Genomic DNA, 23,777 nt, shown 5'->3' on the forward strand with positions numbered 1-23,777 from the left:
GGAAAATTTTTCTAATACTAATAATTTAAGAGTGGTGCCCTCCACTTTGGTACCAAGAGAGTTCATTTTATAAATGTATAGTGTAATATGTTGTTATACTTAGCAGTAAAAAAAATTTACAAGATAAATGCAGTTGAAAATTTAAATAAAATTTATAATATAAGAGTATCCTTCATAATAATCTCAGTGTCTTATGTTGGAAGAACTTCCAAAGTACAACATTTATGAAGGCGACGCACCGGTGAGCACGAATTGACAATAAGAGCAAAGTTCAGCGCGGTTCAGGACTCGAGAGGAATGCGGGGACGCGGCGAGGAGCGGGGCCTGCTGGAGCCTGAGAAGGTGCCACGTAACAAACTTTGCGCAAAATCACGATTAGACACTATTTATATCGACATGTCTAACACTCCCTTTTATCGGCAGAGACTGTAACGAATTGTGCAAATAACAACAGATTTCAAACGTGAGCCATAGGGCTTACTTACTACCTATAGTACGAACGTATAAATTTTCTATTTCAACATGATTGACAATAAAATATGACAATAATTTTTGGTGCGTGCTGTGGGTCACTAGGTCAGGAACAATAGACTAAATAAAACAAGTTCGTCTTCTAGCCAATGCTGTCGGACTATCGGCGAAAGTTATGGCAGAATGCTACAAACTGTGTTCACGCACGACCTGTGGGTCAGCTGTACATATTCTGACACATGTCAATTAAGGGGCTCACAGCCGCCGGGCGTGGATTGAGTGCTTGGACATGTTTGTGGAAATCCGTAAGAAGATTGATTCATTACTTCATTTGCTGGAAAGTCTGGATACAAGTTATTGCATTAACATTGCATTAGAATAAGAGGAAGTTTATATAAAATACATCCCAATTATTCTGTCTAAGTATTTTTGACAAACTTCATAATGCCTAGATTGTCGTACAGGTATTATGATGTTTCTTAAACTAACAAGTACCTTTTAGATATCTGTAGTACGTAGGAAGTGTGAATGTTAACTAAGTTATAAAATATCTAAGTAAAAAATAGGTATACGTCAATAAGTAGCCTACGAGCATCTTTTTTTTTTATACAACTTAGAATTTACAATACTTAGAACAAACAAGCTGATAGCCTACCTGATGGAAAGTGGTAACCGTCGCCTACAGACATGAGCAGTACCATGGACATAACAGAGTATACTGTTTAGTCCATGATACCCCTCATGCGTTGCCATTCCTGAGGACTCAGGTGTTATTCCTCCGTACCCAGTAAATTCACGCCATATCCCACCCATCAAACCGAAACACAGCCATGCAAACATAACCTGTTTACGGTTGAAACACGAATGGGACAGAGGTACCCAAGCAATCGACTTTTATACAAAGTCTCCCTCTGGTAAATCTATCATTATTGGACCAACAATCTCATTCAAAGCTCTGTTATATTTATCTATAGGTATCAATAAATAAATAATATAAATGTTGTAGAAAATTTATGATACATTACGAAAACAAATTCCTATGAAATATTTTATCATTGGAGGCGATTTATTATTTTAGCATCCGGTCTAAGATAAATAACATACAGATAGGTACTACAGAAGAACACCCAATGTGGTGAATTATTATAGACTTCGGCATTCGACAATCAACAATCGAACTATATCATCATGTGTAAACTTAGCAATTTCGATTGTAATGTTAGTACACATACAGTTTCTCGGTTATTTCCTAAGTAGGTATATAGTTGGCAATTTACTGGTTCTCAGAGCGATCAGCTCCCATTATTGCGAGAGGTCGGACGTGTACAAACATCGATTTTGTGTCGTTAATCCGACACCGCGTCTCGGAGGTGAGAATCGACATCAAAGACTCACCTCACGTATCGCCATAAACATAACGAGTATAATCATAATGATACATTGTAAAAGCAGACAGCGTTCTACTTGTTATTCCTAATTTTGAACGTAAACTTAATTGCAAACTTGATACTTATGTTCAGCGTAAGATAGCATGTTTGAAACAAAACTATGTACTATAATATATACTTTAATATCAGCCTACTTAAATATAGATATATTAAAATAGATTTAATAAAGCTTTATAACTGAGATATATTTGGGTATACTGAGATAGAAATGGGATATATTTTATAGTATTCCTATGGGATAGTTTACAATCAAAGTAAGTGCTATAAACTACTATTGTCTAAGCTTCATAATCAATATTACATTACTGGACTACACAGGAGTAACAGTTTACGAGCCTATCATTCCATTGTTTTTTCTTGTCAACAATTTTTTTTTGTCTTTGGTCGAAATGCCATAATTTTTTTTACATAGTGATGTCCGTGGTGATTAGTTGCTCTGTGGTCATGTCTATATTAATAAAGACAATCAATAATTTTATTTTACCACTAAATGATCCCAAATTGATTAACTACAAATCAATAAATTTGTGGTGAAATTCCTACAGAGTTATATATTTTATTATTAATTACTAAGTATTTTTAACATTATGTTTTAATAAATGTATCCTAAATGCATAACCTAATGACATCTTGTAGGTACAAAATACTACATTTACTTAGGTATACAAAATTTTTATGACGGTTGGTTGAATTAATAAAGGCACTAAGAAATAACCGATAAACTAATTGAAAATTACACGTCTTCGATAATATTACTTAATTTTAGTGTGATCACTGGTCATATAACATAGGTAATATAATTGTTTATGTATAACATAACAATAATCTATCTGCTTTAGAACTTAATTTACAGAAAGCAATTAATTATGATCGAGTATCAGATACATTAATTAAAATTAATGACGATATATTTGTTTAAAACATGATTGTTAGTGAGAGCCTCGAGAACATGAACAGTTTACTATCTCGACTGGACTTAAAATCCTCAGAGGTAGTGTTGCGTTCAGTACTGTCAGGTCCTAGCAAACTTCCAGTTTTAACTTTTTTTTTATACAACTTAGAATGGCAAACAAGCTGACGGTCCACCTGATAGAAAGTGGTAACCGTCGCCTATAGACATGAGCAGTACCATGGACATAACAAAGTATACTGTTTCGCCCATGATATCCCCCCATGCGTTGCCATTCCTGAGGACTCAGGTGTTATTCCTCTGTACCCAGTAAATTCACGCCATATCCCACCCTTCAAACCGAAACACAGTCATGCAAACACAACTGCTTCACGGTAGAAACATGAATGGGACAGAGGTACTCAAGCAATCGACTTTTGTACAAAGTCTCCCTCTGGTAAATTTTTCATTAATGGACCAACAATCTCATTCAAAGCTATATTTTTTGTTATATTAAGGATTACCTACAGGATTAAGGTTAAAAAAATATTTAAAAATATGTAGATCACACTATCTATCATAAATAATAATTCAAAATCGTTCAGCAATTGAGTGAACATCTTTAATATTTATTTATTTTATTTATTTGTACATGTATGTGTACAAGGCGGACTTAATACTAAAAGTATTCTCTCTCAATCAACCTTAGGGACGTATAGTATAATAAATACGTTTATAAATTTTTATATTTATTATATCACTTCTTGCCTGCGAAAATTATGTCTAATTATTCTATTAATACATTTGGGAACCAATTTACCTAAACCGCTTAAAAGTTCATTAAAAAGGATATTTTTATTTTTCACAGATTTTTTTTAATAGATCAAAATAAAGTAGCCACCTGTAAAAGGACAGCAACTGTGGGTATTTACTACAAGGTATTATAAAGATTAAACATTGGAATATTATTTTTTAATATTATACATTTGATTTTAAATATCCCTGTTTAAAGGGGTCTAATGGTAGTTTACGTCTTTTACATGAGCAAATTATAACAGCATAAAGCCTACAGCAGTATTAGTAAATAAGGGCAATATAACAATTCCCTCCCTCACCATTAATTAAAACCCATCAAACCAAAGATACTAAAGATTCTTATATTGAATATACAATATATTCACTGTCAGTGGAACCATATATTTACCTATGTAATAAATAAATAAATAAGCTAATGAGGTCAATCACATAATGGTAAATGTTGATAGCACAATGATGTTAACCTCTATCAACAGTTCCGGTAACCATTTATCATCAGGCGAACAACATCACGGTTCGCTACCGTTCAAAAAAATTATCTATAGAATTCATTGCTGACTATCGGTCATTTATGATTAAAGGTAACATTTCTATCAAGTGTGTCGACAGGTTTGTAATTGAAAATAGCGTAAAAATCAATAATAAAAGTAATATACTCCATATCTAGATATCTGTTGAATGTTGAGATAGTCAGAGTTTATTCATTTCTCTGGTAAGTGCACCAAATGAAAAAAAAAATGGACAGATTCCGCTATCTTTTTTAAGTATTCCTAATACTTGGATTAAGATGTTAGTTGTTATTGCTAAGTAATCTCTTCCGGACAACCTAGTTATATTGATGATATTTTTGGCATTTCTACCAAAATAAAAGTGAGTTAGTTATTATCAAATATTTTTTTAATATGAGAACACTTTTAGAATCTATTGGAATATAAATATTATTCTATATCCTATTCTCAGCGGCCTACTGCCAATTTATTCCGTATTACTCCTTCGCTGAATATCCTAAAGGCAAAACATAATATTATTTAAGTAATTTTATGTATTTAGTTTGTAGTACTTAAAATGTATTATTTATATTCATGTTTTGACATAGATTGTAGTTATTATTTCTACACGATTTTGTTATTTTATTAAATATCGTATAAATAACACTTCATGATTATTAACTTACAAAAAAGTGTATGATACTCGTAAAGAGCACTATTATATGATCTAAATTATTATTTGACGTTGACCAAAATGACATAACAGTAAAAATAAATTTTGGTAATGATGCCCACGACAAAAAGCTTAACAGTTAATAGTATACCCATTTTATAGCTTTCTGTAGGTGCTTTCATAAATAAAATGTGATTTTCATGTGTATATTTTCACAGTTTCATTTAAAATATAAAAAACAGTAATTATTTTTGTAATATTATTTTTACAGTATAAACAAAATATAGTAAGTATTACATTATTATAATACTACCCAAATATAATATATAACTAAAAACAATATTTGTGTTAATAAAAAATATTTAAAACGCAAGTCCAATGCATATTATGGACTTTCATTGTTTTCATTGCATACAATGGAATAATATTTGAATGTGAGAGTTGATCTATTAAACAGAAGCGTAATATATTTATAAGTCACAAATTCACATCAGATAAAGGGGCATCGTGTATTAGACAATAAACAATAGAAAATTTCATTTCATAAATGTTACTATACTATTACTCAAGTAAAGATTTTTTACTAATTGATAGGGAATTAATATTAATAACGTAGGTTTTTTGTACAAATGATACATTATGTAATATATTTATTCAAATATATTTAAAAAAATTAAAAAAATGTGTTTATCCTATGGATGGAAAATAACTGAAAATTTTTAAACTAACAGTTGCTTCATTTCCAATTGAAAATAGTGTAAATGATGCAAGTTTATTAGTGACTGCTGACTAGATATATTTTCATATCGTCTTCCAATTAGCCCGTCTCCGGCGGCACTGAATGTTTATTGCCTAACAAGTGCAAAGGTTGCAAATAGGGCTGGGAACTCGATTAAACGTTATTTCAATCACAAGATTAAATTTAATTTATAAACTGCCTTTACATTTATGCTTTTCTCAATATAATTTAATAACTTTACTATCTATACGATTATTAGCATATAATGAAATCTATTCGATGATAGGAAATACTTAGGAATTTAGTAATTGAAGTTGTCTAAGGTAATTTAAAATGTTTTCATAGTTAATCATATTATGATCATTATTTATTATGTCACACAAGTATCTACTTGTATATGCAATTTCCTATATAAATAAAATATTGATGAATAGGAGCCAAAACGATGCAGTTTGAGTTAATGAATATTCTATAAATTAAATAGAGATTTTAAATAATTATTTGGATTTTATATTTTTTACTTATTTAATTATATTATATATAATCTTAAATCGTTCGTTGGACGACCTTGGCTGCTCAAACTGGCCGGACATCTATCGTCGTGTGATTCCAGCATAGAAGGGCCATCCCTTCTTCTCTCATGAGTGTCGTAAGAAGCAACTACGGAAACTTAATGGCCGAGGGATAGGCAGCAGCGTCCCTCTTTAAAGATCACCAAAGTTTAACTACAGTTGCCGACCCGCTTGCCAAACGTGATAACTACTGGCAAAACCTCCCAATAGAGAGAGAATTATGTCAACAGGTAATGGCTAATATGATAATAACGATGTTCATGATGACATATTTAACACTAGTCGATAAACAGTTAAATATGAAGTAAAACTTAGTATACCCAAATTTAGTTAATATTGAATAATTGAACTCGGAACCTCATTTACGCAAAGTAAAATATAAACCAGTGAGTTACAGGGGTCATAATTTTAATTAAAGTAAGCGCTGGCTCTCATTCGTCTTTAGCTATCTGTATTAACATAGGATATATTGACGGACGATTCATTTGTTTCAACAGTGAAATTGAAATTGTTAGCATCTTTTAAGGGTGTTCTATTAGTGACACAATATTTCAACGAAGAAACTTGGATCTTTACAGGTATACATAAAATTTTCTTCAAATAATTTCAGCTGTAATTTGATTAAATATCCAACATTCCAATAGCTAAACATTTTTAGGAACTCTGTTAGTAGGTACTCACTAACCCACTGTCTTATTTATGTGGATAAGATAGTGAGATTTTGAATAAAAGTTTTTAACAGGGGGAGAAAGGGATTATTAGTAATGGAGACTGCGAATCCCATTGCTAGCAATATACCCAAACAGGTCGACCTCCTCGCGGTTTTCCCTGGAAACTATCATGGTTAACTCCTGATGAATTCATCATGATGGGCTAACTGGCCTGTTTTCATTTTCATCTATCACTCTTCACTGGTGCTCCGCCAGCGTATCCCGTTAGCGCAGGCGGGGTTACCATACCATTTTCACCCATAAAAAAAAATACAGTACAGCAGGAGTAAAGAGTTGCGATTGTTCTTCCGCTAACCGATCTCTTAAAGTCTCGCAGGTAACCGCCCCAGCACGTTCGTTTATAGCTCGTGATTGTGGCCAATTATTTTCTGTTTATCTCTAATTACGCATGCGCTGCTAACGTTGGCGGCTTATCGCTTATCTGCCCTTCGCCCCAAGATTCAATCTCTTTTACTAATCAGTCCGACCCGATGCACATAAAATATAGCTGCAATTATTACGAAAACATGGAAACGAGTGTCTTACACGTGTTTATGTTTTTAATCTTACCTAATGAAGAAAACTGGAAAATTATTTTCAAGAGTATGGCAATTCTGGGTCTGTATTCCTATCATTATATTTTAATCAGTTTGATTATTATACTTGTGAGTGGTGAAATATTAAATTCTAATAAGAGAGTGATTCCCAAAAAGTATAAAATACTTTCTCAATTATACAATATTATCATACCTATGTACTTGTACAACAATTAGTCCATTATCCTAAGGTTATCTTGAAAAGATTGTTTTCAAGCAATAAGACCGCCTTACTGTACTTATACAACTGTATCGTTACATTTATTAATTATCTTTCTTATTCCTTACATTGTATAATGCAAATAAAGTGTACTCATTTATTAATTCAATACATATGGCCATTATAAATGGTCAAACCCATGTAAAATTTAACAGTTGAATATTTTGTAACTATGTTACATACATTTGCTATAGGTATCAAGCAAGCAGAAATGAAATCTTTAAATCAGATAATTTTTTGTTGTATTGTGTGCGAGAATATGAAAGATATTTGCCGCTTTGCGATGTCATGCGGCAGCCACACGACAGTACCTACAAGATGACTTGCTAAGAACTTATCGTATGTCACTCCCTTGATGCAGTCTCCTTGATGCAGTATTAATTTATCGGCAAGTCGTGCAAACAGAGTGACGTGTCGGTTTTTTGGTGCGCATTTACGCTGGTGAAATTGGGGTGCATTAACGCAACAAGGTTACCTATTGCGGTCGCCGTGTCCTGTCTCTGTGTCAGTGCGGTCAGTTTGGCTTTTAGAAGCTGATGGGCTTTGCGGTTTCATGTTTCCGCATGTAATTTAATGTCAATACATAATGGAGTATGGTAGTTACACAAAAATATACAAAGCATAAGTATTTATGTGTTATAATATTAAGCCATGGCAAGGAGTACCAGTAACCCTATTCATAAAAAGTTAAATTCTTCTCATATTCGTATTCTAACTCTAGTTTTCTTAACTACTACTTGTATCCCGTAGCTCCGTCCGCGTTTTATTATATTTAGCATATAGGGTACATAAAGAATCCTATATGATAAGTTAGGATATAATTTATCCGTGTACCAAATCTCATTGAAATCTGTTAAGTAGTTTATTATATGTAAAAGAGTAACAAACATCCATCTACATTTATTCATCATTATAAATTTTCGTATTTATTATATTAATAGAATTGATGTTATGATACATAAATTGTTTTGCGTCAAAAATATATTTGGCAATAATTGATTTTTTTATCTCGTATGGCAATGAACTGATGAGATTACACTTTGATATAAATTTAGTACATAGAGGTTAAATAGCTACAATCTATATTTAATATATAATCTAATACAATTTATAGATAATATATATCTATATCTAATCAAATATTATTGTCAATTGTACTGTAATCAATTTGTATTTATAAATTCAAACATTATTTTACATATAATAACGTTACCGTATTTGTGATTTCGATAATTATCTACTAAAAGGATCTTAATCCAATTTCCATCCATAGAATGGTCTCGATGACAGTTTATTTATATCGCAACTGGGTGAGTTAATTACTACTATCTAAGATAGTTTCAAAATACTTTACCAAATAGAGTATCAAATTTTAACCAAATAATTAATGGGTATCAAGATGTGACCTTATTTCACCATATGTTTATTTAAATTTATGTTAAACGTAGATAAAGATATTTGGATGCATAACACTATATTGTGTTGGCCTAAAACTAAAATGTGAATTGTTATTAAATTATCTGATGTTAATCAGATATTTTCATATCGCTTAGATCGGTTAATCGGTTAGTTCGTCGGGCGAGATTTATCTGTCGCAATTATCTGGAAGCTGTGTGAGAAAAAACCAATGAAGCGACGCGAGCGACGGACCGAAATAATCTTTCAATGAACATGACTAACGCAATAGATAGTTATGAGTTTGGACATAGAAGACATAATAGGCAGCTGATTTGCATCTTACCAATAAATTAATTACAAATAATGTTGCTACTATAACGTTAATATTAACAGACCTTTTTAACTATAAACGTTATAATCTTCAATAAATAAGAAGTATTTACAAATCTTTAGACACTTTACTTTTTTGATAATATTATCTGAATTTAAAAAAATAGGTATATGCATAAGCATAATAACCACGAATAACTTATTCATTAATTAAAATATCTATGTTTTTCTTAGAATAAAAATATTTTTATTGAGAGCACGAAATCATGTGTTTACAAGTAGACTTTACATAGCAATTAAATATGTGGCAGCTTCAATTTCCATAAAATTAGCTTACACGAGAGTGAATTATATCCATTGTAAAATAATTAAAATTGCTTTAAAATTGACATCGTAATAACATATTCCTAAAAAAAATAGACGAATCGACATCCTCCTTCTTGAGGAGTAATCTAAAACCTAACATAATGTTCGCCAATCAATCAATAATTTATTTGCATACCATACGAAATACTAGTAGCCTAATGTCTTTATTAAAAAAATTTTGCCTAATGCTATTAAAGACTTAAACTTTGCCAAGTGTATGAATCTTATGTAAGTATTTCATTTAACTTATAAAAATTTGATTCCTCAACTTTTGTTTCCCATTGTATGTAATTACTGATAGGTATCTAGATCGCATCTAAGTGCTCGGTCTAGACAAGTATTAACGAAAAGCGACCCGGCCGATAGATGAGATTAGTAAGATCAATTATGGTGTTCTCACGGACGGCTACCGGCGCGTACCGACGGTGCGGCCGCAGCGGCCCGGCCTCTGCAGTGCCACTGCGCTGTCTACTTGTGCCACAACAACTTACGATATAGATCCTACAAGTGATTTATACGCACAATCTGGGTGCACACGTGATATATCGCTCTATGCCGATTTTTTGTATAATTTTTTTTGGAAATTTAACCTACGTAATATTTTTTTTTAAATACATTAGTAGTGTACGTGTATTTTTACCCACTTTCTAATTATCTAAGTATAATTATTTATTTTATTAAAAAACTACAAATACAATTAGTATATTAATAAATTTAATAAATATATAAAAGAATAATCATATTAGTATAAATAAAACACATTGCGTATTAAAACGCACACTACTTCACCTTTTGTTTGAATTTGCATACGCATATAAGTAAAGAAGTTTATATCTATTATACTGATACTTGAAAAAGATAGAAAAATATATATTATTGTATGTACAATTACTACTCTTCCTAAACATCGAAAATATCTTTTCTCTTTTTCTCGAATTAAAACAAAATTTAAAATTAATATTTATTACCATTACTAAAAAATATATTTTTTTATATTTTGATTATACTCATTGGAATAAATTTTATGGTTTCATGAATTAAATTAAATTAATGTGTAACCATATAAGTTGAGATAAACTGAAAAATCTCATATATTTATTTCATGAATTGTAATGTCGCACTATATTTTAGTACTCGCAGTGTACTATCCAGTGTCCCTGCTCCCACGATGGCTAGATAAGATTGCGAATGACTGATGCGTAGGACAATATGTAATAGATCAGCTGCAACCAAAAATTAAACGGGCTGGGTCGAATAATGGTTCATTTATTGAGATAACTGTCAGAGTTAACTTAAATTCAGACCATAGAAATGAATCTTGATAGTCATCCTGAGAATATATTTGCGTAACACGTATTAAGAATAAGCAACCAAAACATACAGTTAAAGACTGATATTTATATTCCACTTAATTATATTGATATAAGAGATAAAAGTTCGAATATAGAAAGTAAATGATATATTTATTTACATATATCTTTCATTAAAATGTGTTTATTAAAGGCAAGTACCTTATTTATATTTTCGTGAACCATACCGTCATGTAAATTAGTCTCTACCCACATATCCGGGTAGATTTTAAGTATCGAACAGGTGATTAGTTAGTCGCAAGAGATTGTATATTTCTTCAAGTGTTTTGAAACATCATTAATCTCACAGTGTGTTGTATTAAAGTACTCATAGATCGCGGACATTACTTGTATGTCTTACAACATTATGGCAATTAAATATTATGTTCAAATATGGACAACTAATGCATCATCTCGTATCATGTTAAAGTTTTTATAAATTTTAACTTCTTTCTCTTATTTATTTTGTTTTTGGAAGTTTTTTCAGAATATTACGAGTATTATACTTAAGTAGTGACTCGCTCCGGCTTTGTATGGGCATGTAGCATATATACTTAAATTGTTTTGCATCAGCTTATTGCGTCGAGTATGAATTAGGTGGGTATAGTAAACTATTCTTAAAAGATGCCATCGCGGACATATTTATAGACCTATAAAAGAAAAACAATCCCACTATGCATTGTTTTGGTATATTGCAAACGGATTAGACAGTGTTTTCTTGATTTTTTTCCGATATTCAACAATCACCGTCTTATTTCAATCAATTTACACAAAACCTTAACGAATTATACACCTATACTATTTACAGTAATTGTTCTGTTCATAAATGAAAATCCCATGAAATACCATTAAGTAGTTTTGGAAATCATTGCGGACATACGGACAGAGACGTAGCAGAGGACTTTTTTTATAACATGTAATAATATATCCATATTTATTTAACATGTAAGATTGTAACTTTATACTGTAAATCTGTCTCGATATAAAGTTCCAAACTGTAATTGAAACTTTTTATTTAATTACCCTACACACATTAATTTATTATGATACATATAAACCTTTATATTAAAAAGGTGGGCATTTAATATACGTACATTATGTTAGAAATAAACATTAAATATATTTATAATAGCTACTTAGAATCGAATTGCTATCTATTAAGAAAATTATTACTTATTAATACATTAAGGTTCACCAATGAAGGATGTAAGAAGTTCTGTCATATGTTCATTGCGTGTATGGGTCAAGCAAAATGAACTTCAGATAGGACTCTGCGTGAAACCAGTTACGTTCGTTCTAAGTCAACTAATATATAATCATATATAATAAGATAAATTTAACCTCGTTGCAATGATGATGCAAATTTGGTCGAGAAATCGTCTTGTATCGCACACTTTCATAACAATCCGGTGATTGATTACATAAATTTGAATACTGACGCTGTTAAAACCAAATTAAATTCATCCGCGGCAACGGATAAAACACGTCTCTCGCCTCTGATAAATTACCGAAATGGTGATTAAACGACTATTGCGTATGCTTTAAGTATGGATCTGATGAGGTGTTGTATCGTAATCTGGCATTATGCATATTACTTATTTAATTGATATAAAATTGTCCATTGTCATTTCAATAAATTATAAATCACAAGACACAGTATTGAAATTTTTAACGCAACTAAATATATATTAAAAGTTAAACGAATGGAATAATAAAGTTTATAAATATATGTGATGGAATAGGAAAACCTTTTGGTATGGGTAAACAATCCTTACTAAAATTATAAATGTGAAAGTCAGTTTGTTTGTTACTTTATAACACCTTAACGGTTTAACCAATCACTATGATATTAGGTATACATGTGCTATATGGGATGGAGAGGGTTATAGGTACTTTTTATCCCGGTCAGTAAACATATCTCGGTCACACGGACGATGTCGCAAGTAAATACTAGTAATATTAAAAAAAAGAGTTTGTTATCTCGTAGCACTTTAACGGCTTAACTAATCACTATGAAATTTGGGGCACACGTAGAATATGGGATGGAAAAGGATATACGCTAATTTTTATCCCGGCTATTGATCACTCGTTCCCGGTCACTAGTATAGTATATAATATATTAAAGTGGCAATGATTCAGATATTTCCAATGTTATCGATATCAGAGAACAATGATTTCTGTCCGTCGTAACACAGAATAACTCCTGATTTAACGAAATAGGTCCTTATTTTTTTGCCGTTTATGCGGTCTGGGTAACGACATACAGGACATCACAAATTAGCCGGAAGCATTGAAGCGTGACACGCTGCTACGTGGGCCCCCGTTTTTTCGTCTTATTATCGTAATTAATTACATATAAAACCGCCTCGCAATTATTTTAATGCTTATTAAACACGTGTGCTGGTTGAGTGAAGCATGAGTTTCGGTTTGCTGGCGTCCGTTCTGCACGCAATTATCGCTATTGATTCTGCGGTCATACCATCAAAAGTCGGCAGGTGTACATTTTAGTTGGAGACACAGACATTTTTCCCATGATTTTTACGTTAATGTGATTTGTTTTTGTTTATTTTAAACAAGTCAAGCACGAATGAAAATAATTATTTATACACGTAACATATAATGTGCCATTTATATGTATTTAGAGATCTATTATAAATACTATTATTATACTAGATTTTATCCGCGACTTTGTGCGTGTAATCGAGATATGTTCTATGATATCAATACTAAACGGCGCTAAGAGATAACAAATAAACAAACACAGTTTTTAATTTATAATATTAGTAAGAATTAATTTTATAACCATTTATATATTTGTTTAAAATTTATTTATTCCTAGCCAACTTATTCCATATACAGATCTCGTAAAAATTTACATTCTTTATACAAAACAGTACTAATGTACATTTTCATATTTATATTACTAATGATTCAACACTATTTTTTTTTTATTTAAGAGTACAAATTATTTGAATTTAAATTATCTATCAAGTTTCTTATAAAAAAATCTCTAGTTAATCTAAGAAACTAGATTCTCAGTTAAATCGTATAAAATGTCAATAGGTACCGTAAAGTGATTTAGACAGATTTATGTTAAACATCTTGATCGATTTATTATGGCATAATCACGAATAAATTTGTCATAACATTTATTAAATTAATGCAGCACTAGCTATCGCAGTATCTAATAGAGGAATGTCCGATCCCAGTATTTATTGCTGTAAAATGTTTACATGAAACTTACCGACATGATCGCTTGATGGAAAACCGTAAGGATTATCTTATGATACAAATATGTTCTTGCATTATTTGTCTCTTAACCTTATCATCCATCATTTTCTATTTCAATTGTGTTGTGTGTATATATATATATATATATATATATATATATATATATATATATATATATATATATATGTATGTGTGTGTGTGTGTGTGTATATATATATATATATATGTATATCGTATATATATTATATATATATATATATATATATATATATATATATATATATATATATATATATATATATATATATATATATATATATATATATATATATATGTGTGTGTGTGTGTAAAAAACTAAACTATTAAAAATATTTTAGTTTTAATATAATTTTATAATGGAACAGTTAATGTTTAATAATAATAAATGACATTTGCATCACAATAAATCTTTTATGTGTGTATTATGTTGTTCGTTTTTATATTTCGATTTTGAAGGCTATAAGCCTATTGCAGTTAATAAACTATTAAAAATATATTTTTAGTTACTGCAGTATATTTACATTTTATAATGTAAGCGAAGTTTATATTCGTAATTTAATAGATATAATTCTGTATTTGTTCGTTTTTTTTTTTGCTCGACAATAAATAACGTAATGTGTGTGTTTATGTGTGTTCGTTCGTTTATATTTCGATTTTGGGAGCTATAAGCGTTGACTATCGATTGCGACTTTGAATGCGGTCTAACGGAAAGTTGGTACTGTGGCGCTCCTGCCCACAGGTGAGAACAGTATTCCATATGCGGCCTGACTTGGGCTTTATATAATTTCAGGCGGTGTTCTGGCATGAAATATCGTCTCACCCTATTGAGCATATATTTTTGGAAGTTTAGCCTTATAAGATGACGTTAATATAAACTGGACGTCGCAAGATATATCACAATAGACTTTTTTGGTATAAAATAATATACGTTACAACATACGTTCTAGTTTACTTATTTCGAGGATTAATTTAAAATAAAAATCAGATTGGTTTCAATCTTAATAAAAGTTAATAAAATATACTTATCATTGAGAAGTAAGTAAATTATACTTAGCTATCGGTGACAAGTGTAATTTACTTGCATCGGTTAGTCATCTACACAATAATAAGGCAATAATGTCGTTACAAAATTTATGGTTTAGAATTTGAATTGATGGGTTTACGAGAAACAAGATTGGCATTCTCATTAGCAATGGCACGAATAGCGCTATCGGCACAAATAGGCACTACGGCTCACTCCGCTGATGAGTTTGTTCTACAGGCTCTTAATTAAACATCCGTCAATTTGTCCCAGCATGCTAAAGTATTGTTAGATACTAGATATGTTGAGTCAAATTAATACAAGCCAAGTTAGTACTACTAAAAATGAATTATTAATGTTGCTATAATTGTACATCTACATCGTAAATATTTTGTCTAGTGCTTTTTAAGGTAACCGATATTTTTAATTGAAACAAAGAAGGTTACTGTATAATAGATAAACAGAGTTAGCTAAGTAATATAACTAAAATAGTCAATAGAAAACATAAAACACATATATGGCAAAAGCTTTATTAAAAATCTTTAATGGATGAGGTTAAGGCAGTAAATACGCAGACATCCATTGCCGTTAAAGTATCTACTTTATTTCCAATTATTCTCGAATAGGCAAAGACGTAAACTTTAGCAACACCTCAATAATGACGGTCGTTCATAAAGTATTGTGAAAGGGTTAGCTTGCGGGCGCTCTGACTCCGCCGTAAATAATTGGAGGCGCACTGTTTGTACTAATGCGCGATATAGACGCATAATTCATCAATTGAGTTATAAAGTTGTTGGGAACGGAATGCTCATAACAGTTCGCAGACTTTGTAGCCGCATAGTACGTGGGCGGATATTAGAATATCGCACTTAACTAATAGCCGATTAAGATAATCCTCGTCGGTCGTTATTTAACATGTTGTGGAAAGTAGTGATTCGATGCAGCTTGTAAGAAAACGTCAGGAGTCGCAAATAATGGTCAGAGGAACGTGAAAATTTATATTCTCAGTCGAATGTATCTGGATTTTTATATGTTTATTAGTATTTCGTCCTAAATAGAGTTAAAAAAGAACGGAAGTAGAAGTTTATCTCTACTTCTTTGTCATTTTGCTAAGAATTTTAAAGAAGCGGTTAACAATCTAAATAAATTATTAAATATAACTCTGGCTTCGTGACTTTTTACATGGATATAGTCATGAAAATTAACTGAATATATTATAAATATTATTGTATTTCTGATTGCACTGACTTCTAAGACTGTATTTTAAGTTTCATTCTGAATTAGGAAATTTGAAAGTATTAAGTTTATAAGAGACAAAGTGATAAGCAGTAAATCTTAATTTAAATTATTATACAATGCATAATTGAAATACTATATAATGAAGAAAATATAATAAGCGACATCCTACTTTGTGTACGTTTTTACGTCATATCGAAGTATACAAATATGAATAATACTAAATTATATTATAAATGTAACATAATAAAATTATAAAAATACGAAACATTAAAATTTATAATTTCAAAAATAGGTAAGTAAAATGGTTGTTTGCGATGCAACATATCTAGCAGACACGTCCGGTTAAAACAAGTTCTAGCGATTCGTTCTTGTAATATCGATGTAATTTATTTAATGTTAGAAATAGACCTCGCTCAGCACCACAAAGAATATTGGCTTTCACAACGGAACCTGGCAAATTTATGTGCCACGAGATTTTGCCAACAGTGGGCTTACAGCAAATCACGAGAACAAAGCACTACAATGCTAAGTACATGGCAGTAAAAGTTTTATAAAATTTGAATTTATTTAGTTAAATCTCTAGTTAAAAAAAATAATTCTGCAATCAAGTAATTAAATGCAATTATAACTTTTTACATGTATTATGATTATCGAAAAGAAATATTTATTCATCTCAAAAGAATTTCCAAAGTGAATTAGTTGATCTAGTGTATTAACATCATCTTATGCCTTTTTAAATCTATTCATTAATGTAGATATCCTTCTACTTTCATATAGATCTGATTAGGCCAATTGAAGTCCAATTGTGCCTCCTACTCCAGATTATCTATACTCCGTCACCAGATTATCTCTCTATCTCATCTGTGGACTTTCTGCAAGTAAATTTTTTTACACTGTGTGATATTTATTCTGATACAACATGCACCAAGTATCTATATCTGTAGCTACTACCACAGCTATTCTAAGTTCACCACTCATTTACTCTCATCAACCTCTTTACTATATCATCGTATCCACTGGTCTTCTGTTTCTATTTCTCGTGAATAAGTACCTACTCGTCATGTTAATGACAGATAGAGAAAAAAAAATTAAATAAAGATTTATATCCTCAGTTTTCAATAAAAGGTTTCTATAATACACAAAAAAAAAATAAGTAGGAAAAATACTTTATAAAATATTAAAATCTGATTAGATACAAGAATATTTAAAAAAAGAATCACTTTAGGTACTTTCTATTTGCCCCATTATCTGAGGAATGTTTCGAATATTTTTTTTACTCTAAAATAAACATTATTTTCAAATACAACTTACAGATTGGGCAATTTTAATTCACACCATTCTATATTGTTTTTTGTATATAAACTTACCTACAAAATTCTTTAATGACTATTTATAACAAATAGATGCCAAATTCTTGAACGCCGTTGAAAAAGTTCTAAAGTGTAATTTTTTTTCTTTAGGAAAATAATGTGTACTTATTTAGAGAATTGAAATTGTCTTGAAAATACCTGTGCTATGATAATACGAAATTGAGTTTTTGCTCGGCAAAGGTGCTTAGAATTATACAGGAATCGATTATAGTGGAACAGTAATTTTGCAGCCTACTAGCACGTTTCCCTAGTATCGCCTTAAGCCAATTCCGTTACTAGGAATTATGAGAGTTTCATGTTATTTGCACCTGCTCTTAAAAACCGTTTTTGCAATTAAGTTAATTGTTCATCATACATGTACATAAACGTTACATCTAGTTGTGTTATTAACTGTCCCCATAGTTAGTATAATTAATTAAATACTTCAAACAAACAGATATTAAATAAATAGGTTATAATTATTACAATAATCGAGAGAAAATAACTCATACGAAATAAGGTAATTAAGCTTCTACATAATTTTATATTAGTACATATTTTAATGTTATTAAAGTTTACCTAAGCTTTAAATGTTGTACAGAACAAATAATATGATTTGACAGAAAATTAAAATTTTGTATAATTTCTTAAATAATTAATTAATTAAATTAATTAATAAAATTATGTAAGTACCTTATATAAATTTTTTAATGGGTTTAAAAAATAATCGAATCCAGAAAGTGGTTTCATCAGGTACCCTTCTATTTTGTATTTAGATGATTTGTATCTTTTTAGGATAAACAATAATTACAATAAATGGCAAACTTTAACACAAACGTATTTGTAGTCGCGTGCCCACTGGTCAGACTGGTTCTTTAATATGCTGTCAGTTAGTAGTAAATAATTGTTGACGTACAAGGCGTTACTATTGTTATTGAAAGGATAATTAACACCCTCTTAAAATGATCTAGAGCTAAAAGAGCTGGCAGTTATCCTGCAGTGAACCGCTCTCTCTATATCTGTCATGCGACGCCGCGTTGTCATCCATATGCTCGCGTGCCGCTGCATAACGGTTTCGGAAGCAGCTGATGGGTTCCATTGTCTTTAATTAAACTTAGTGTTTAATATTAAGTACTTAAGATAATGAAACTGAAAGGAAATAGATTTTTTTATATAATAGGTATACAGATACGAATATCTACAGATTATGAGTTTCATATATAAATGACACAATTTTTTTTTTATTGGACTTAGCGTTATATTGTGGAAATACATAACACTGGTTATTTGATTAGAATTAATTCTGCTATCAATGATATATGTGTGACTGCCAAAACTCGATGTTTGATCATCATTATTACTACCAGAAGTTCTTCACAGCCTTCCATATTAGCCATCAATCTCCAACTGTCATTTTCTTGTTACACGTTTTGCGACACGTGTTTCACTTCTAAACGAGGTGTTTTCAGGTAAATTTGCTTAAAGATTTGCTGGTAGTAATAATAAATCTAATGAAATAACCAGTGATGCAAAAATTGTTATGAATAGAAAAAGTAGTGAGTAGTAACTTGTTATAGGATTAATAAACTAATATGGATAATAAATAAAATTTATATATTTATTTATACTGACTTTTAATAGTTGTACTGTTACAGATTCTGAATTATCGTTACAGCGAATTTAGATCAAATATTAAACCATTTTAATTTACTATGTGATCTAAATCGCTTGCACCTCTTGACAAGAGACTACGCTAAGAGCACCAACCACATCTCTAATTAAGCGCGGCTCTTACTAATTTGACGCGTGAGTAGCCAGCCACCGCCTAATGAATGATATCGTACACGTTCATCGCATCACGTTCGTTTACTTCGTACTTAGTTGCGCCTGCGCTTTACGCTAATATAAGAGACGTGTCTAAGATAAAACAAAATTTCCGATTAAAGACAGAACTGCATTCAAACATATCTAAATAGTTTATATAGACTGATATAGAAGTTCCCGCCACCTGTTTGAAAACAAATCATCTTTAACTGCATGCCCTAGCGGTAGTTTGTCGGTTGTATATTATTATTATTATCTAGGTGACTGGCTATTTTGTAACATTCATTGTTACCCTGTGCGTGGTTAGGAATTCTAATACAGATCTATTCTATTACATATTTAACGGCTATATTTTTAAACCGGACTATTTATATAGCCTGATTATGCAGATAAAGTAAAAGTACGGCTAGTTCTTACTTTTACTCCTATTAAATATTTAAATGCTTTAGCACTTTAATACTCAATCAGTAATCATGAAATTTGGCATAAACTTATATTTAGTAGAAATACAAAGGTAAGCTTTTATGTCAGTATAATATTTTAGCATAATAAATAAATGAAAAGCTTTTAATACACTATGACAATATTATTACAGCAAATAATATAATGAATTATCCATCTAAGATCATTGATGCATAAAGAAACAGTAAGATGGTACTATCATGCTATAGGGAAATATTATGACGCAGGAAATGCGTAAATTGACTAAGTTACTCTGTAACTTCAGAACAGCGAGGCTAATGTATATTCAAAGTGTTTGCATCAATGCAGTGTAGCCGTCATGTTGATTACAGTCATCACAGTGGAGTGTGTAAATGCTTATTGCACTGATATATTTAGGTATACATTTGCTAGAGTAGTAACAATCATAATTCAGTTAATATTGTTGTTTCTTGATAACTGTGTGTATTTATTTAATGAGAAATATAAATAAACAACATCTTTGTTCTTGTATATTGACGTGATTAATGGTTTTATGAAATTTTGATTTAATGGACATACCAAGGATTAAAAAACCTTTGCAACCGTACGAAGTAGGGAAATAGGTCAGTAATTGGACACCAAAGCTTCGTCTATCGAATTTATAAATAGGGATTACCTTTGCTAATTTTCATTGTGAGGGAAATATACCAGTTTTTAGTGATAAGTTAAATATGAGATTAGTATTCAATATAGAAAATATGAAATTTGACAATTAAAATAGTTATATATTAATTTAATCTTCTTAAATGCTGCTATCAGCTGCTGCAGTGTTGAAACTTATGTATATAGAAATACAAAGATATAATGAAGTATGTCTATAGAATAAATAGTAACAGCACTATCGCCTTCGTTATTTTACAACTAATATTTATACATTACTATTTTTGAGATACATTAGTATGGCCTCCAGGTAATAAAACCAGGAGGGGACAAAGAAGAGGTGCGACATTTAAAGGATCAATTAAATAAATATTTGGCATTAAATTATAATTTAATAGTTATTATAGTACAAGTAGGTATATATTTGGAAGAGAGTGAATCAACTTACAATCTGGCGGCGGCAATCGCAATTGAAGTTAAGTAATTAAAGAAATCGTGCACCAATAAAACTTATATGTTCTTATCGCACAATTTGTCACGAGACCGAAAAATTTTTCAACTCAGTGTTGTCAAGGAGAAGTAAACCTACTTAATACTTTTTGTATATATTTTTTATATTATTCAGTTTGTGAGTATATACTCGTATAACTTTTCACCAACTTTGACCGTAAGTCATTCGGTAACTACCTAATTTATATTCATTAATTTTACTTTAAAATAATGATTGCTTATCTATGGTTAGCTAAACAAAAATAATGAATACTTTTTTTAATGGATTATAATGGAATGGTAACCCCGCCTGCGCTAACGGTATACGCTGGCGGGGCATCAGGGAGGGATGAGAGATAAGAATGAAAAAGGCAGGTCAGTTAGCCCATCGTGATGAATACACTTGGAATTTAGCGACTATTTGCAAGGGGGAGCACGGGGAGGTTGACCTGGTTGATAGCAATAGGGCCCTTAGTCTCTATTACTAACAATCCCTTTCTCCCCTAATAATGAATACTTACTCTGTGATAGATAGATACTAAAATTGGTTGGAATAGCAAATCTTTAAATTATTATTGATATAATATTAATTCTAAACATGAAAATAAGTTTATTGCCTCTTGAAGCTTTAACTTCTCAACGAATCGACATGAAATTTGACATACACGTCGTATTTAGGATAGTTGAAGTTATGGCTATATATATTTTATACCAGTCAATTAATATATGCTAGCCACACGTGTGAACTAGCAAGTAAAAAGTAGAATAGAGTAATATATTAATACAATGAAAATTGTTAGGAAAAGCTTCGGTAAATTTTCTTAAAATATTTATTCACAGTCAGTACAAGAAAAAAACAAATAATGTAAATGCTTAGGTATACCAAAATATAGAAGTATGTGTTGATGATAGTCAGTTGCAATTTCAGTGTTTTGATTTTATAACATGTCTATAAAAAAAATGGAAGATTGGGTAAATAGTGATAAAATATTTCATTGCGTAAAACAAGCGAGAGTTGGATGGTTGGCATTATCAAATGTTTATTGTTACTGCTCGTCATTTTCAACTAAATGTATGAAATAGTGTCCGATACTTACTGTTTATTTTTTCTTTAATGAGTACTTAATGATTGACCGACATATTTTTTATTTGCTTTTTTATAAGTAATTTTTCAAATAGTACACGTTGGTCGTGTTGGTCACGACCATTATCTTACCTATGTGCACGTCTGCGCGGGGTTGGCCACTCGAACACGGCCATTGCACACAATCAACAGGACGGTTAATTACTCCAACGACGACTCACGACTCTCGCCTGCTAAAAGGCTTTAAGCCATGTCATTTGTTTGCTGCATAATGGACTGATAACAGATAAAATTGGCGTTTTTGCTCTTAATTCCGTTTGTTCTATTGGACGGATGAATATGAGCGATAATGGCGGAAATACAAAATTGCCATGAAAAATACATACAAACTTTCCATAACTAGAAAATAATAAAGAATACCTGTTTAAATGTCTATTTTTAAAAATATATCCACTTAGTAATGTGAATATGATAATACCTAAAAAAATATGCAACAATTCTAATAAATATGTCTAACTAACCGTCGGAATATACTCAATATATGCTCAAATAATAATATAATCATACTTTTAGTGACGCAACATTTCTAAGATATAATTTACACGCGAGCAAAGTTCAGGATAAACAATCTACTACATGACATGATTTCAGAAACAATCGACATCTACTTGATTATGAAAAATTTATGATTATTACATATGAGTGCGATGTTATAGTGCCCGTTTAATTCAGAAACAGTAATATAATAATTTCACTTAATTACAACATTTATTCTGTAGCGAGCGAGGCCACGCGGACGCACTATATCTTGCTCTCTTACATTTATTCTTGTTCTACAATATTTATATGCGTGACAATGAATTTATGTGAAAAATATAAAGCGTTTCCGTGTCGTATTTTTTCTCTGATTTTATTAAACGTAACTGTCCTCTTTACTTATATATTATATATACTATGCGAGTACTTAAACATTGAAAAGTGTTGTTAATGAACAACAATTATGGAGAATAATGTTTTCTGTAATATATTAGACCTATCTATACCAGAATGTATTTAAATGTAGTAATCATCATCATCATCATATCAGCCTTTAACTGTCCACTGCTGAATATAATCTTTCACCTTGGGGGGTTTTGCCAGTAGTTGCCACGCTTTGCAGACGGGTTGGTCACTGCAGTCAAGCTTTAGAGATCTTTAAAAGGGTTGCTGTTGCCTATCCCTCGCCCTCCCTTAGTCGAGTCTTACGACACTCACGGGAAAGATAGGGTGGCCTATTCTATACCGGGATCACACGGCCAAATGTAATAAAATCAATGAAAATAAAATCATTCATTCATTTATAAGTCTAAAGAA

The sequence above is a fragment of the Galleria mellonella genome, unplaced genomic scaffold (genome assembly GCF_026898425.1).
Source record: "Galleria mellonella isolate WM207_F2 unplaced genomic scaffold, CSIRO_AGI_GalMel_v1 utg143, whole genome shotgun sequence".
Lineage (NCBI taxonomy): Eukaryota > Metazoa > Arthropoda > Insecta > Lepidoptera > Pyralidae > Galleria > Galleria mellonella.